Genomic DNA, 15,679 nt, shown 5'->3' on the forward strand with positions numbered 1-15,679 from the left:
GCAAACGCAAAACCTTGAAGTGTATTAATCGCGGTAAGACGTACAGCACACATAAACAATCATTGTTTGCCAACGTGAAAAGATATTTGCAATATGAGCTGCCAAGACTCAAAGGCATAATTGTTTTTGCAATAAAGTGATATGCAAACATTTATGTACTGTCGCTTCAACACTGCAGAGTGGGGTACGGAGTGCTGGATAAATAAAACTAGCCATATAAAGGGGCATCAACGAAAAGATTTTGCCGTTGTCAGAGTTCGGAGCTAAAACAATATAATTGAGTAGCTACCTTAGCCATTGCTCTAAAATACTCGTCCCAGACACAGTATTGGATATCATTAGTTTTCTAATAACGATGTAGTGATGGTAACCACAGGTGTCCTTTAGCGGAGATATTGCCGAAGCCGAGACCGAGCCGTAGTCTACACACACAAAAAAAAAACTGTTGTTTTTTGTGTGTGTAGACTTCGGCCCGGTCTCGGCTTCGGCAATATCCTTGCTAAAGGACACCTGTGATGGTAACAAACATAATTGACAAAACTTTAGGATCTTGGGTTATACACAATAGAACGAGCGTTGAAATAACGTAGCAATAAAATAGCCATGAAATAGCAATCACGTGACTTTTACATTGATAGCGATACGTAACGCATGCGCCATATTGGAAAGCTAATCGTGTACTAGTCAGTTTGTAAACAAACAGTAAAAATTGACAGAAACGTACATGTTGAATAGTTATTTTCTAGCTGGGTGTTAATGAAAACTCTTACACAACGTTTAAAGTACCCTGATAAAAGAAAACCTATTTATAACATATGGAGTGGGATATGATAAGTAGATGTAAAATAGATTTTCTTAGACCATATTATTCATACAAACTGTTGTATAACAGATGCATAAACCCAGCAAATGGTATATTCAAGCAAATAACAACTGTTCCATTATATTAAAAATTATATTAAATATGCATAAACCATAATGGAGAAACTTAGCACATGAAGTGTTTTGATAAAAAACAATACATATGCTGCCAAAACAGAAACCGTTTTTAAGATTTAGGTGATAATAGCTCATGAATGTATGAAATGTATAATACAGTATCTGTAAAAGATGAAATAAACCACTGCAACAACTAAACAGAAATTAAAAACAGGGGTAATAGAAAATAATCAAAATAATGCAAACAAGGAAATGCATGAATTAGTGTAATCAGATTAAACTTATACTTATACCTTACAGAAACTGTGCAAAAAGGAGATCTCTATACCACTGGATATTGAGCCAAGGTGCATTAGAGTTTCTTAGAACTAAATCAGATTACAAATAACAGCACAACAACAGCTACAGATGAATATTCCAGTGATTACATTGTTACTGGCCTTTAAACAGTACTACTTTAGTATTTTATGCCGCAAAGAGACAATTTGCAGTTGGAATGTGCGATGTTAGCCTAATCATGCTGTCAAAGATCGTATAACGACTGAGTAAGGTAGGTTTTTCATCAACGAAGCAGTGGTTAGATATGCCATCTGCTGTGTCCGTAAGGTATTTTCCAAGGCATAGCACATCACTAGATCCTACACTACTGATAACATACACCACACAATGGAGTGGATCTGGCTTTGCATTAATACGAAAGTATCGATTTGCAACTAGCAGGATCCTGATGACACCGCCTAATGAACGCACCAATCCTCCATTGTTTTGTAGCTCGAGTAGAGTATATAGATGTCGGTACTGGATACTTGACTTAGTGGTAACCAGCGACGGATGGCCAATGTCACGTCACAGCACTTTAGTTAGCTTTTGCACAATGTAGCTAGCTATAAAGACTACACTGTTACCTATAACATAAATTTGTCATCTGAAATCATTGTGAGCTCCACCAACTGATCATCTTCTGGAGTAGCCTGTATGATGAGAATCTCGTTTTGAGCAGTAACATTACCTGTCTTACCAGCATCTGATTTTGCACCACATTTGCTGATAAGTTTGTGAAAGGTAGCCTTAAACTGAGTAACAGTAGGATTATTATTCCAACCACCTAAACAAAAGCATCAATGATGACAATTACACAAAATCAACAAAAATGAATGTCTTATTCTCATAAACATAGTACCCTTCAGATACAACAATACAGCTAATAAAATAAGCAAAAATGAAACAGGTCAAAATGTTACTATACTGCTATGTAAAATGAAAATGTGGCAATTTTCACCGGAAGTCATTCACACACATCTTAGGCATAAAGCTTAATGGAAACTTTTTAATCAAGCATGGATCAAACATGGATTGCAACCATGATAATTATTATTTTAATAGAAATGACAACAAGCAAATTGCAGAAATACTGCAAAAAAGTACTAACCATTGCCACAGATGTATTACTAGAGAAATTCACACCAACATCTTCTGCTTAGCTGCAGACATATTCATAAGCACTTGCTGCGGCAGCTGTCGCTATTTTGCGTGCTGTTTGAGGTTTCTGAAATTTCTTTAGATATACATACTTTAAGTTGAACAACTTAGCAGCACTGTGCTTGACAATATTGTTTTGAATTCAATCATTGAAAAGCACCATTCAACATTGAAAAATAAACGTTTAAATGACTGGGCAGTGCAATCAGTGATGCCACAGGATCTGGTTTCAGTCGAACATTTTGACTTGTTCTGTCAAAACATGGATCATTGAAACGTTCATTGCAGATAAGTGCCATTAGAACCAGGCTTATTCACTCTTCTGCAGTTGCGATACCATTGTAAATAACAAGAGTTCTCAGTTACATTGTTTGGAAATATAAAAATTAAATCTAAAAGAAATATAAAATGAAACTGTAATAGTTAGTTAGCAACAGTAGTAATAACAATAGTATTATTACTCTTATCTCCTTGCTGCTAGCTATATCCAGGTACGACAATAAATAACATTATAGGTACTACAAACATTTTTTTCAAATATTTATTTAAAAATATTAATATAATAAAAAGAAATTTATATTTTAGAAATATTTAGAAAAATTAATATAATAAAAATTTCAAATAATAAAAAACCTTTGTTCTGAAGAAAGACAAAGTTCACTCACTAGCTTATAAATTTATCTAATCATCGACAACATACAGCCAAACTCGTGCACTCAGTAGTGACACTGATCGACTCTCACTCACCCAGTGACTAGTGTAGTAAAACTAACTAGTGGCAGTACTAACTAGTAGTAGTCATAGACTTTAGCAATAGTAATAGAACTAGTAGTAGAAGTGACCACTTGTGAAATGTCATGCCCTTTCTTTTTAAAGCGTGGTGGATGCCGAGCCATCACATTGTAATTCGTGTAGACATTTTTATATGTTATATCTTGCATGCTGTGTTGTTCTTTTTATTATATGGTTGTTTTACTCGTTGTTTCACTCACTTATCGTCACTTAAATTGTTGTCATACCAACACACTAGCAACCCTATTTATTCACCTTGTTAGCCGGTATTCTTACCGTTAGCCGGAATGGGTGATACTATTATATATAAAGGAGCACGCTGACTTAGTTAAGCAAAGAAAATGGCCGTACACTCCTCGGCTAGGGGAATTTCCTTCTCAAATAAAAAATTGAACGAAACCACACACAATTTATTTATTTGTGAAATCGTCTAGATTGTGCCAAGTAAAGGCCAACAAGTTCCTTTACATTGGTGGCAACAGTGGAATTGCGCCGAACCTGGTAGGCACCATCTAGAAATTTGGAAATCAAACTCCGGCAGACCTCCTGCCCTGCTTACAAAAGCAGCCTCAATAGAAGAAAACCGGAGTAGTATGGCAAACACCGAGAGTTTCGAATCTGGCCAAGATAGCTGTACGGCTATCCCCCACATTCGTAGAGAAACTTAGTGTTTTAGAATAAGCAAGTTATCTAGCACTTCAGGGAAGGATTGATAACTGGCACTACGCCAACCACCCCTACTTTGTAAGGCGCTCGATACTGCCCAAAAAGGCACTCCAAGTCAGGCCACGATCGTCTATAACGGCTCCCCTCATTCGGAGAAAACCTCAAGTCATGTCTCAAAGGAAGACAAGGAGTGTAAACCGAGACACGGACCGACTAGCTGACGCCATTGGGCAACTTTTCAGATTAAGTCGGAACACACAACCAGCCTCCCAACTCAAAACGCCCAAGTATAATGGCGTCGGAGACCCAGAATACTTCATTACCAGATTTAGAGAAATCGCAGCTGCAAATAGGTGGGCCGAGGAGGCCAGCACACTGCGCCTCAGAGACTTTGAAGAGAGAGGCAGAGTCCAGCGAAAGGGAAGTCGAGGTGGCAGCCACCTTTGAAGCCATCTGAGCCCAATTTGGACTATTTCCCCGACAAGCCAAAGCAGAGTTGAGCAGTTTGAAAAAAGAAACCCAAACCTCTCTGCAGGAACACGCAACCGTTAAAAAATGCTATTCTCACCTACTAAATTTCTACATCAAAAAAGTAAGTACTTCTTATTCAATGTTATATTGTCTATGAATTGCCACACATCAACTACTTAAAAACGTTGGATTTGCCACTGTTCATGATAGTAAACATGTTCATTTCCTTCCGCAGCCGAGTTACTTTTACTTTTTTCCAGCTACGAGTACTACAGAACTACAGAACTTGCACGGGTACTCCGAGAGTTGCGATAGGCGACGGGGAGAAAAAAGAGAGCAGGATATATTACAAAAAAGCGCACCATCTCATTCACTTTTACAAACGCTCCTGATTAAAAATATACCTCAAATAACCTAAAAAGTAGAAGTTTTACCAACTAAAACGATCATCTCTTGAAGCAGTACGATGCCTCCCGAAAAGCCTACTCTACTGCCAAAATGCAAAAAACAGATTGATTCCCGTAGAGAGAGAGACCGAATTCGCGAAGCAGCAGCTAGACGAGCAAAAACTGCTGAGCAAGCACAGCTACGGCTAGAACAGGCCAGAACTGCTACTGCAGCTGCTCAAAGTGCAGAAACTGCAGAGAAAACACAGCTACGCCTACAACGAAACAGAATAGCTACTTCATCTGCTAGAAGAGCAGAAACCGCTGAACAAACACAGCTACGTCGAGAGCAGGCCAGAATAGATGCTGCAGCTGCTAGAAGTGCAGAGACTGCTGCGCCGACCCAGCAGCGACCCAAATGGCTCAGAGCAGCTGCTACAGCTGCCAGATGCGCAGAAATCATTGAGCAGTTGCAGCGGCGACAAGAAAATGATGCACTAGCTACAGCAGCTGCTCGGCGAGCTGAATTTCTAGAGCAGACGCAACGGCAACAACAGCAAGATGCATTAACTACAGCAGCTGCTTGGCTAGCTGTACATCGCCTGCTAAAGAGTAGGCACAAGCCGAAAACTTTGTTCATACAACCAACAGAAAAACAAAAAATGTTGTTTATCCGCAAGTGTTGTGTTGGATTAACATTGTGTTATTGTTATGTCATGTCTGCATTGAATTAACATGATGTTATTATTATGTCATGCTGCCCTTATAGTTCTGTTATACTTACATATTATCCACATGCTTTTTTCTAACATATCTTTCAGTATATACAGGCATGCATTTTCATGCATTCATTCTCCTTATTGTATCTCATAAAAAGGTTATCATGCTGGTGTTGTTTTATTATTGTAAGGTGCTAATGCTGTATCTGCCTTGACATTATACTGTCTGTGGTGTTATCTATGTGAAATATTACTGATAGTAAATTAAAATTTTTATTAAAACAACCAAATTACTTGTACACTGTTTGTATATACCATGTCAAAACACGGGCTATAGGCGAACAACTGGTGAGCCCTGATTAGTGTTTTAAGCATGTGGGAGTCTCCATTCAATAAATGCTGGTGATAGCAAAATATTTTGTAGAATTTCTTAGAACGTGCAAAATCTTTCAATACTGCCAGTTTGAAGAACTTCAGTTCGCCTAGCAATGTCAATTTCATTATCAGCTCTCTGTACAAAAACAAGACAACTCCGATTTGAGTGGTTTGAGACTGATGCATTGTAGACTAGCTGTCAAACACATTGCAAATTTTCATTTTTCTCTCCAACATTATTGACATGTATGACTGCATAATTATGTGTATGCAGTCTGATCAGGGAAACAATTTCAGTAAACTGCATATTTGGAGTTGTTTTACAGTATGAAAGACAGCTCTCAATAAGCCTCTTACTGTACGTGAATCAATTCCTGTAGACGGGTAATGCAGCTAGTTATATATAAGGAGCGCGCTCACTTAGTTGAGCAGAGCAAATGGCCATACGCTCCTCGGCTAGTGGATTTTCCTTCTCTAATAAAAAATTGAACGGAACCACACGCAATTTATTTCTTTATGAAATAGTCTAGATCGTGCCAAGTAAAGGCCAGTAAATTCTTTTACATTGGTGGCAACAGTAAAATTGCACCTCTGCATTCCTTTACGAAGGTCTATTCCTGCGGTTTTGCATTTCATGGAATAGCAATAGCACTGTGCACCTACACCCTTCTGTCTTTTATCTAAGTTATTAGTAGTAATCTCAGTAGTCTGTTCCTTTGATTTAGAGGTGTATTCGTGATCTTGCATAGCTATTAAATCTGAAACTAGATTGCTTTCTCACATTGAACACAATGAAATATACTCAAACGCTAACTCAACATGGCGTCGGCCGGATTTCCATACTCGCGAATAACCTTTGCCATTCCATGGGTTTCAGTTCAATGGGAACAAGTATAACGGAATCACCAAAGATTAAACTTAAGGTGTGATAACTCCTTGAAAACGAAACATTTATTTTATAGTTATCTCCTGGCTATTATAAAATAATATATACAATTTTGGTACAGTATAGCATTGGCAATGAATATGAAACATGTTGAAAGATTGCTTTTAACAAAGTCTATGATATTCAGATTCTGGTGTTCACCGATGCAAAATTTTAACTGGCAGTAACCACGGCAAAATCTTGAACGCTCAAACAATCCAGGTAGTAGAGCACCAATCAAATTGATAAATTGTCGTCCAATATCAAAAAACACAAATTCAATGCTTGTTGATAATCTGAACTAATGAATATTATAACTCTTGTGAAAATATATTATAACTCTTGTATATATTATATATAACAACCCTTTAGTATATAACTAAAGAAAGAAAACACTGTTGAAAATGTTGCCCTTTTTACTGTGATTTAAACAGCCTGTGAAATATGTTTGGTTGCATACAAGTAGTGAATAACCTGTACATGGTGATATCAATAACAAATCAGTATGTTAACAGCCGGTGCTGCTTTGTCTTGGGTTGTTACAACCTATCTGACATCAATTGACAAATACACAGTTATGAAACTCAGGCTAAGGATTATATAGAGCTTCTTACATAATACAAATAGAAAAACTTAAAAAAAATTCTTTCCGAGATGTGTAATTTACTTTATAGGAGGTACAGTATAGTTGCTCCTATATAACATATACCTCCCATAACATAAATTACTTATAACACAAAAAATTTAAGTGAAGTTTTTGCTTCCTCCTTAGTAAAAACTCCCTACAACGTGAAGACTTGTGAAAGAAAAAACAATGTGCGTAAAGCTACATATTATATACAGAAACAACTTGGGCAACAATCTAGTTTGTCATCATAGTTTGTCAGATGTGTTGAAAATACATAGACTAGGGTAGCTGCCCATTGCTCATAAATACAAAAGGGATCGATTGGTGCAGGTGTTACAGCGTTGGCCCACCAATCTAAATGTCACGAGTTGGAGTATCGTTGAAAGTTCTCTTTTATTCTAACCTTGACCTCTGGATACTGATAAATGGCGAGCAGGTAGTATGTACTGTATGTAAATGTTCTTGGAATGTATTATTTACGTTGTAGGAGCCCGTACTGTATACATTATAGCAGCGTGTGCTGAAAGTTGTCTACAATTTACAACTCCTGTGCAAAAGCTAGGCAATCAGAAAAGTGTTCTACTGTCTTTCAGACGAAGGAGTGTAGCCAGGAAATAGGTAGAGCTTTTTACCATCAGTTGGTAAACACATCAAGGTGGGCTGCTGTCTGCTCACTCTTGGATATCTGTTGTTAACCACTATGCTTTTTGCTCTGACCTTCTTAGCTATCTACAAGGTGAAGGATACTTTAGTGTACCGGGTAAAAGCCCTGCTTCAGTTGCAGGAGTATTATGGTAGACAGGAAAACAGGTTTGTAAAAGGGCATAAGTTCCTGATGGCTAGACATACAGTTGGTGAAAGTGATAGAGAGCTCTTATAACGAGTTGAGAGTTTGAGTAGATATGATGAGGTAGTTAATAATGCTGATAGTGTAAGGTTTGCTCTAATAGTGGCATTCAACAGGTTGAGAGATAGAGAAGTGAGTAGAGACCAGATGAAGAATGCTGATTCGACATGAGATATGTTGAATGAGGTCTTGAGGACTAGAGAGAGAGTGAATAATTAGGACAGGTTGTTGAGAGTGGAGAGTAGAGGTGGTGACTTGAGAAGTGAGATTAAGAAGGGGATAGCGAAGGTGTCAAAGGAAAGCAGTCGACATATTACCTTAGAGGTAGTAATAGACGGTGCGATTTGTCAAGCATATACTCCTCTAGAGGTAGTCCTAGAGATAGTAGAAAGTATTATTGAGATGGCAGTGATGATCGTGATGTTAGTAGATATGGGGGGGGGCAAGGAGTTGAGAGTATAGTAAGGAGAGGGACAGTAGGAGGCATAAAGACTATAGCAAGGAGAGGTATGTCTCTAGACATAGAGCAGGTAGTAGAGAAAGTAGTGGAAAGAATATGCTACAATTGCAAGTGTATAGTGCTTTTGAGATGCAGAGTTGTCCTATCATTAAGGGTTTTCCTTGTAGAAAAAAATTCTATGTACCCCATAATTGTAGGGATAAGAGCAGAGAAGCGGGATACGACAGGCGAGATAGCAGCAGTGGACTAGTAGGTAGTCATGACAGCAGCTATGAGAGGTATGGTAGTCGAGGTAGTAGTAGGGAGAAATCGTTATAGCTAATACTAGGTAAATACTCGACATCGCCCGTGTAATAAAAAATCCTTTGCACAAAAACTTTTCTTTTAACATACAGGTATACATCATTTACCATTCTAACTTTTAAATGAAAACTTTTGTTTAATTCTGTGTATTTTTCCAGTGCCTAATTCAAATATTTGAATGCTTTAGGTTCCCTTGTCACTGGACTCAGTCAAGACCACAAACCCATTGTTAGTACATCGTTGCTCTTAAAAACACCTCAGCCTCTGCTTGCAGCGAGCTAAACAGACATTATACTTGATCTTCAAGGGTTACTCACACATTAAGTTAAATTTATTATATTAGATTAATTTATGTCGCTATTATAGCAAACTAATAAACAGGCAGTCCCATGCTTCAGATTCTCATGTGTAATAACTATGTGCAAAAGTGATTGAAATCCAAATTTTGTTGGGGTCAAATCGTTAGGGACTCCAATAGCCCGGGTTCAATTCCCACTCCGTGTAGTCTTTTTTCCTAACACTCTCAACATGGCCTCAGATAGACAGACACGGCTCTTATTATAGCAAAGATTAGATGAATGCCCCGTGTTGCTCAGGTGATAAAAAGTTTTTGCACGGAAAATTTATTTTTATTGAACATATACAACACTTGCCATTCTAACTTTCAAATGAAAATGTTTGTTTATTTCTGTGTGTGTCTGGCCAATGCACGATTCAAATATTTGAATGCTCTAGGAATAAATAAAACAGATTGTGGAAACATACTTTTTACATCTTATGCTGCACATTCATACAAGATTTATAACAGAAAATAGACAGTGGCAGGTAATGTAGTTGCTATTGGTTAAGTTTCTTTATTCAATGAATTTTAGTAACTTAAGCTAGTCTAAATCTTTAGTATAATAAAAGCTGTGTTCATCCATCAGAAGCCAGCATTATGAAAAAACTAGGTCGAATTCCCGGAGTTGCACGGGCATTAAAAACAGCTTATAAACAGTGACAGGTAAAGCTAATGGCAAGTGGCCTACCACTTGCCATTAACCTGGCACATTGCCAATGGCTAATTTGACTAGGCTATTAAGCTAACTTACTAAAAGGAGCCGTGAGAGCAAGCTTTTGTGACATTGCGAAACGCAGATTTGCGTATTTTAACCCAGATAACAACTCATATCGCCATATGAGTCCAATGAGTCACCCGTAGCCTAATTATTTAGGTAATAGCCGAGTGAACGGGAGGTTGTGAGATCGAAACTTCTGCCATACGGATTTACCATTGCCACATAATAATCACTATAGATGGACAGACCGAATCACAGATGATAAAATTTGAGATTTATTAGAAAAAATATTGCAACTAGCAGGAGTCGAACTCGTGCATTCGCGTGCATAGAATCAAACCAACCACACTACAAATAAGGTTAGGAATAAAAATAAGGCAGGGATTTAAAATTGAGGCTTGGAGTAATTGTACATATAATTGGATATATGATCTCTCACGGTGCATGGAACTGTGAGTGTGCTAGATAGCACGCATGTGTTAAATAACTTTAACTGGACATTCGAATGACAAAAAGACAAAAATACAAACACATGATTCTATATTATTAGATAGGTAATAAGGGAAAAATGTCACAATAAATGTAAGTCTAAACTAGAATTAATCATTTCCTGAAGTACAAAATGAGCAGTTTTCTTACGGTTTATCAAATCATAAAACCTACTTTACATCTGCTGAGCCTAAGAAGCTGGGAGTAAAAATTTAAGCATAACAATCCATATAAATCTCAAAGTCTGTGTATCCGTGTGTAGTTCAGTATGTCCAGCTATAGCTAATGAAATATTGGAAATAAAAATCCGTATCGCAGAGGATTTGATCTCAGGACCACTTGTTTGCCAGGAAAATGTCTTACCAATTTGGCTATGCGAGTTTGATGGATTCATTGAGCGATATATGTCGCCAAGTGGGTGAAAATATGCTACCGCTCTCCGTTACGGCGTAATATAATTGTATTATTGCTCTCTCGTGAGAACATGTAGTTAGCTCTTATTAGTAAGCTTACTCAAATTAGACATTGGCAAGGTGCCATGCTAATGGCAAGTGGCAGGCAACTACATTACCTCCCATTGTTTATAATCAGACTTTTAATACCTGTGCAACACCAAGCATTCAGCTGATATTTACTATGATAATGTTTAGTCATAAGTGAAAAATGAATAAAGAGAGTTATTGACACTATTATAGCTATTATTAGGTAGTACCTGCTCCTCAAACAGCCTCTTCACATCTCGATGACAGCTGTGTTTGTAAAAATCTTCAACAAGGGCTCTTATAAAGAAGGAACCATGAGCATAATCTCTTGTGGAGATATAACCTGTAAAGACCAACACAGTGGTAGCTCCACTTACAATCGATTACTTACAGAACTAGGAATGTCATCGCACACTCCAAACATGACATACTTGCTACTGAGTTCAAGAAAAACAATACATGTACAATACATACACTACATGTATATATCGTAAAACCTCTAATTGAACGCCACTTCTATTTGAATGCCACATCTGTTTGAAAACAATCTCTAATTGACTGCCAAGAGAAGGTTGAAAAATATAGCACCGCCCTCTTTGTGAATGACACCTCCATTTGGCCGCCACATTGACTATCTTTGATCTTTATGAACCCATAATATTAAGTGATCAGTAGAAAAGTGTCCACAAAATCGTATTAATGATGAATCGTTTACATTAACAACAATCAATTCTCTTGTTCCCCAACTCCAAAGCTTTTCACTTATTTTCATTAAAACGTTGAAAGCCACCATAGAAATAATCAATAAAGGTCTCAGGCAAATAGTAGTGCCTTTTTTAATGCAGTCTTGATACTTCGAAGTACATGTACTTAGACTATAAAATGATTTAAATATATGTTGGTCGATGAACTTTGAAGTCGATGAACTTTAGAAATAATTACTAACTGTCTTAGGCTAATAGTAATTCCCTGTTTAACGCAGTCTTAATACGTCAAAGAACATGTATTTGAAAATCGGTTTGTAATTTATGGGCCAAAGGTTACGTTTAGCGAGGAAACTTTTACGCATTTCAATTGAGCGTTAATTGGACGTTAATATCGACTAGTTCAGCAGTGCAGAACAAAAATATGTCCTCAAATTTAAAGTGAAATGAACATTGAAAATGTTAACCAATTGCAAAGTAGGACATAGGCTATAATATCAGCGGGAGTCAATTGCAAGCAATAGATATCATCTGGTAGAGATATTTTTCAGTTTCTCAATGCATATTTATTAAGAGATCTTTGACAAATTTGAGGTGAGTTAACAGATTTATTGTATCCAAAAGGTTTAATACCGATCCACCAAAAAATGGGAGCAAAATATAGGCAACATCGCTTCGCTTGTAATAGGGCTAAACTTATCTTCCAAAATTCGGACAAGCCATTTAAAAAATACACTGCAAGTCTCTATTGGAGCGCCGCCTCCAATTGACTGCTGCTATAGAAGAAGGGTTGAAAAATAGAGCGCCATGGCGTTCAATTAGAGGTTTTACGGTATATAAAAAGTTTTGTGAATAAACTCATCTCATTATTGTTTAACAACTCTGAGCCGTGGAAAATGAGGAGCTGCAGAGATTGCGCAGAAATATCTGTTACCAGGGAAAATGGAGAGACTTATGATTAAAGATAATCCCCATTACCAAACATTAAAAAGTACATAAGCTATAATTTTAGTGATCAATTTAAAACTAAGCAAACATTTACATGGCATGAAAATATATTACCTACAGTTATTACAAGCTGAAACTCACTATGCGTATGTAAACAGGAGTTGACAGAGGGTCTATAGTCTAAATATAACCAGCAATACTTGACATGTCTAGTGTCTAGTTTCAACTACTAAACTGTTTAACAGAAGGTCCACAGGCCAGCAGGTTTAATTATTAAGAAAAACAGAGACAACAATATAGGAGAATTTAAACAGATGTAGTACATATCACCTTCTCTGTGTTACAATCCAATTTATAGGTAAGATAATATCCTACCAAAGACTCTTTAATATACGCATAAGTAGATGATTTACCAGGAAAACTCGGATTCATGATGAAATAGTCATCCCCAGCCAAAAAATCAGCTGAGTTAGTACTTGTAGACTGAGAGCTAGATGTGGAAGGGATGGCAACAGTTGGAGTTGGGTCTGGAGATCTAGAGGAATGAGGGATATTCCCAAATGGTAGGTCATAGCCACCTGTAATAGATATTCATATGTTATCAGCAGCTGTATAAATACTCTGTGTTGTGGGGGAGATAACAGTAAGTAATTTAGGTATATCAGGTGGCGATCAGAACTGAAAAATGGATAGTAAAGATCCTCAGGGCGTTGTGTGAAATTTGTTATCTCTGTAGAGTTGTCTGCTCTCACTATGCATACATAGAGTTACCATGAACCTTATCAAAAGCTATAGACACATTCAATCAGCGAAACTACATCAATTGATCCATAAATTCTTTCACTTCTTTCAACTTCTTTCTATTTACATGAGATGCAATGTTAGTCTTTTTATGATGAAGAAATTTCCTAATCCTGCCGATCTAAAGTCAGTAGTTAAATTACCAATAAATCTCATACTCTTACAGCTATAAAACACATAATATCTCTATACCTACTATATGGCAGGTATTACCGACATGTGTTAAACCTTTCAGTATATTTACTTAATACAAAGATAAAAATTATATGATTAATTTACTACTACTGCAAGACATTGATGTAAAAGGAAACCATAACCAAATGTCAGTGAAATCTGATGGTTCTTGCTACTAAAGTCAGCAGGTAAAATTTCTCAACTGGCAGTAAGTCTTTGGCTGTATAAATTAAAGTGTAAATAGAGAAATTTCAACCTACCTCCAGAGCAAGCTTGAAAAATAAGTAGCTTGGGTTTTCCTGCCATGTGAGGAAAACACCGAGGAGACAGCAGATCGTATACTGAAGTACGAGGGATTGCTTGTCGGTCTGTTCCATAGAGATGTGTCTCATTCCCGTGTGTCATGACTACGAGTACAAACATGCCATAGTCTTTGTGATCTTCAACCTCTGTCTCCTCACGTATAACTCTCAGCATCTCCTGTATATATTATATGAAGTTGACCTTCACTCTGTATCATCTACTTAGTTGTTCATTTTAAGGCTGCTTATGAAGATAAAACAAGTGGTCTTACATTTACTAGCTACTAAAAGCTATGAAACCAGACAGACTGACAAACAAGCTCAATCTTTCGATCTAAAATAATTGCGCTGTTAAAACTTCTGTTGCCATGAAAACCAACATTGTATATAATGGAGAAAGCTTAATAATAAGATTCTCTATTAACCTGTGCAGGAAGAGCTTCATGAATTTTGTTTACAAAAGACAGACTTTTAAAGAGCCCATCTATATTTTGCTGATCTATTTGTGACCCAGCTCTTTCACTCCCGTCGCTGTCTGCGCTGCCATCAGGGGCAGAGAAGTGGATGTTGTTGATGATCAAACACCGCCCTCTCACAGGAGTTGTCATCTCATAGACCTAAACAAAACAGTATTGGCAGTTGAAAAGAGTTCCATCTTTAATGATCCTTTGGAGGTGCCACGAATGATGAAGTTTTATATCATAAAAAGAAACTTACAGATGACGAATCAAAGATCTTCTTAGCCCAGGCTTTTCTACTTGGTTTCACTCTCAAGCGGATGATAGCCAAATCAGCTTCATGTTCGTCCAAGTAATCCAAGCTATCAGACAGCTCACTCTCATCACCTTCAGCTGCGAGTTGAGACTGTAGTTGTACTCTCTCCCCTCTCACATCTTGTTTGGATGATGATACAGATTGAGGCCTTACGTGTGCTGTAATGTTGATAACTTGGTAACATATATGACAGTTTGATGAGAAAGAGAGAACCTGTCTTTGTAAGAACAGTTGATATTATCCATGATAGCAGATTTAACTAAATGCATACATGTGAACTACTACATTGTAACTGAAGAATGATCAGATCTTGAGTATTTTCAGCTATTCTATTGTAAGATTCCAGGTACATATCAGAGAACATGAATGCTTCTTCTTTAACCAATAATAAAGTAAAAATTGCAAGTTACATGGAGCACATACCACTAGAAATGGCGTGTCTTTGAGGGATAACTTTGGACAGGTACTCTGTCACTTTCTGTGTTTCATCATCTGAAAGGCTGTAACCTGCAACAAACAGAAAGATTAGCACGAATACAATCTCTTTCCATAGCAACCATTGAAACCAAATTGTAATTCCCTCACATGGGTAGACGAGTGGAGAAGGAATGGTGGGCCTCCCACTTCCCTTGCTTTTAACCTCTCGCTTGCTGCAGAATGTAGGCTGAAATCCAGAGAAACCTTCTGCATCAACTTTCAATTGGCATCTCATAGGACCACCAGCCACTGTTGAGAACACGGGACAGAGCCAATCTGGATCCACAAAGGTGCCAGGGTGAGGATCCCGTAAATACAGACAGTGGGGGCAAACAACTTTAACTGACGGTCGACAGGCTTTCCAGGTTGATGTGATGTATTCCAGGATAAGCTGAGTGGTTTTTATGAGACGCTTCCAAGAGGAGGCAAGCAGTTGCGCTGAAGTTGAAACTTGAACAGTAACTCTTTGCTCTGTGAAGA

This window comes from Watersipora subatra, chromosome 9 (genome assembly GCF_963576615.1).
Source record: "Watersipora subatra chromosome 9, tzWatSuba1.1, whole genome shotgun sequence".
In the NCBI taxonomy this organism is placed as follows: Eukaryota; Metazoa; Bryozoa; class Gymnolaemata; order Cheilostomatida; family Watersiporidae; genus Watersipora; species Watersipora subatra.